This window comes from Cimex lectularius, unplaced genomic scaffold, assembly GCF_000648675.2.
Source record: "Cimex lectularius strain Harlan isolate CLEC.00 unplaced genomic scaffold, Clec_2.1 scaffold52, whole genome shotgun sequence".
Classification (NCBI taxonomy): Eukaryota; Metazoa; Arthropoda; class Insecta; order Hemiptera; family Cimicidae; genus Cimex; species Cimex lectularius.
This window is the reverse complement of record NW_019392742.1, coordinates 1,653,771-1,657,393: the sequence shown is the minus strand read 5'-3', so window position 1 is coordinate 1,657,393 and position 3,623 is coordinate 1,653,771. Positions and strand designations below refer to the sequence as shown.

At 37.2% G+C, this 3,623-nt stretch overlaps 1 non-coding gene across 1 annotated transcript; it reads right to left on the bottom strand.

Annotated features, from left to right (window-relative positions):
- Nucleotides 1–1,228: 1,228 nt before the first annotated feature.
- Nucleotides 1,229–1,311, bottom strand: Trnat-agu. The gene is given in 2 exon segments: nucleotides 1,229–1,264; nucleotides 1,275–1,311. It is a non-coding gene; the product is annotated as a tRNA-Thr (tRNA).
- Nucleotides 1,312–3,623: the final 2,312 nt, after the last annotated feature.

Genomic DNA, 3,623 nt, shown 5'->3' with positions numbered 1-3,623 from the left:
TTATATTACAATTCAACAAGCAAGAATAGATTAGATAAATAGATTCAAGGGATATCAAATTACACCAGCAAGCACTAGCGCGTTATCTACCTTACTTATCATCTACTTACACATTATCATGCATCACTACGAACACAACTATAAATACGATATATTCATGAATTATAAATTATTTTCTCTACAGGTGATGTAACGATGACATCCAAAACATAGCTAAGTTCTCTCCAAATTTGTCAAACCTTTTGCTGCATTGTCATTTCCCGAAGGCAGCCAGTGCCTAGTCTATACTGAAGATATAAGATTATATAATCGCTAGAAAAAGATTAGTATTGTCTGTCATAAATTTAAAGCACTATAAACGTATAGGCATATAACTCAGAAATCTAGGACCTTCTACAAGAAGGACGAGCACAATAGATCTATTCAGGTCGAGGTGCAGTAGGCCTTGTGACCGACTTTTTTATCCCTATCCCAAGAAGGACGAACAGCTCCTGATGGTTTTCGCATTTGCTACAAAGCTAAATTTATACAAGACCATTAAGTTGAGCTCAAATACCTGGCAGGATGGAGTAAAGGCTGCAAGAAACGCGAGATTCCTCTTAATTTACAAAAATCTCTCATGATGAAAAAGGAAGGTCACGGTCTGCAAATAAATCTCAAACTCTGTTGTTGACACTTTCTAAAAAAAATTAAAGTTGTACTAGATCCTTATATTGGGGTACGATAATGAAGAAGCCTCTTTTATTCTAGGAAACTGGAATCAACAAAACTTCTCATTATTTTGGGACAAAAACATGTAGTCATAGACTATGCATCATATACAACCATAACTTTCAATCCCAGAAATATGCAATTGAGATATGCATTCAATTCAAACTTATATCGTAGGTTTTTGTGTCGTGGCTAAAATGTTTTTTGTACTATGTCATTCAAATTAAAGTAATCGGGGTCCGCGAGCTCAATATCTAGCTTAAGATTTTTCAGGCACTGTTCAGAGAGCAGAAACCTTCTTAGACCTTCATAATAACATATAAAACATACTGCGCTTTTCTCCTTTTCGTAGCAGAACGTGTATAGACTCTAAAAATTCTCGACATGGATTGCAACTTTAACGGATGAAAAGATCACCTCAATGAAATATCCATTGCAGTTCGTGGTCCGATTGACCAATTAACATTTTTCAATTAATTAATATTTATGGAAGGTATTGGTTGAGATAAAAAGTCAGTGACACGAGCGGGATTCGAACCCACGACCTTCGGCTAGATACTAGATACTAGGCCGCTGCTCTACCACTTGAGCTATCGTGACTTCGATCCACTCGGACACCAACTTCCATCTCAACCTCACCTCTCGAATCCCGCTCGTGTCACTGACTTTTTTATCTCAACCAATACCTTCCATAAATATTAATTAATTGAAAAATGTTAATTGGTCAATCGGACCACGAACTGCAATGGATTTAATAATTAAACTGAAGTATTTCTTCACGAAAGCTCTCCGTGTCCATTTCATTTGTCGCCGAGAATCAAATAGATTACGACATTTGAAACTGGCGAAAAGGAGGGAAAATTCGAGAGGTGAGGTTGAGATGGGAAATTGATGTCCGAGTGGATCGAGGTCCCGATAACTCAAGTGGTAGAGCAGCGGCGTATCTAGCCGAAGGTCGTGGGTTCGAATCCCGCTCGTGTCACTGACTTTTTTATCTCAACCAATACCTCCATAAATATTAATTAACTGATAATGAAATATTATAATAAGTATTATAATTATGCATATATAATATTATATATTGCTCTACATTCTACCAGATATTTGAATAGTACTTGCAGGCCAACCTGAGGGAATTGTATAGAGAAGGATAGAACATCTGGTCACGGAAGGAACTATCTTTTAGTATACGATGGATCTGAAGGTACAGAAGCAGCATTTCGTCCCAGAATGAAGTATTAATAGCTCATGGTCATTATCCTAATAATTATCGAATAATGAATGTTTGTACTTGGGATCTCTAGTAACTTCAAAAAAAAATTAACCCTCTCAGGTGATGAAAAGTAGTATACTAACAAAAAAGCAGATCACAAAGCTATGGTTGAACTAATCCGGTCTATTTTGTGGTCAGAAATCTGGATCTTGCGCAAGAAAGACGAACCCGCTGAAGCGGCCTGCTTCGAGAGATAATGACGCTACAAAACTAAGGACGTACAATTCTCTCATCTTGTACGCCTCAGTAAGATGGACCCTCTTCAAAAATAAGAACTTGAAAGAAAGCTGTTGAATATCATCTACTACACTGTATGGCTAGTAGTGTTAATAGCATTCATATGGTTATAACAAAAGAACTTCCAATAATTTGGATCACATTTGTCAAATTGAGATGGGCAGGGTTGTCCAAGAAGCCAAAGGTATCCTGATTCGCAACTAGATGTAGGCTGATAATAAACAGAGATGGCTGGCGAAAATATTGTTGGGGTTTAGGTGAATGATGGTGACGATACTTTCTCAATGTCAAAGGATTTAATTGCGCGGAAACGAGCTTTAGCGTATTTAATGGACATTTTAACGTCTATATTCTTTGAAAGACGATTTCTAACAAAAACCAGTCTGGGTGACTAGGTTTCTGCACTGGCTTGTAATAGTTTTTTTCCCCTGTTGAAATCGAAGTCAGTCCCAATATGACGGGCGTGTATAAAAAGGGGGGATCTAGGGATGATATACTGTCTCAAGTCCGTAACACTCGGCTGAGTTTATTATACGGTTGACGTGATCGGGAGCCGCACACATTTTAAAGCAATATCCGCCTTGGAGTGCGGGGGCGGAGCGCTATAAAATCCTCCCCGTTTTGAATCTAATTGAAAGCTTTAGAGGGTGGCTATAATTGAACCGAGTGATATAAACACCGCTTGTCCTCTCCTATTACAACCCAAACCCTTCGCCCTGCTTTAAAACTGATGAATTATTCATAGAGATCCAAGTCTCTTTCTCTCTTTTCTGCTTCCACCGACTCGCGACTTGTCCGAGCCGGTACCAATTTTAGCCGGATTACTTGTACAAAAGAATAAATTGGTCTCTCACCAATTCTCTTTCATTGTTTGTCTGGTCGTTTATTTTTTCTCCGTTCTCATTCAGTTTGAACTTGTATTTTTTACAAAATGAACTCTTGCACCATAAACTTTTGGACTTCCTGTCATAAGTTTCAGTTTCAGTTGTTTTTCTTCTTTTTCTAGTTGTACATTTATGTGTATTTCTATGAACATTTCATTTCGTAAGGTCTTTATTATTTCAAAATTCCAATAAAAACTCATAATTTCACTACAAAGAAAACAAAAAAACAGTTTTAAAAAAATGATAAACAGGACCTTTATAATATCAATAATACACTATTCTTCAATTGCGGCTCTGCAGCTACAAACTTCCTTACATTATAAGACTACCCCCATTATTCCCAATTATATATAATCTAGGGTCTCATCACTATTCAGCTTATAACTACCCAGCCATTTTTTACGCAGATCTGACATCTATTACAGACTGCAAAAAAGGAAATAGATATACTATCGTAGATAGAGTTACGAACAGGGCATGGAGGTATGATAACCATCACCACTTTTGTAGCGAGTTCT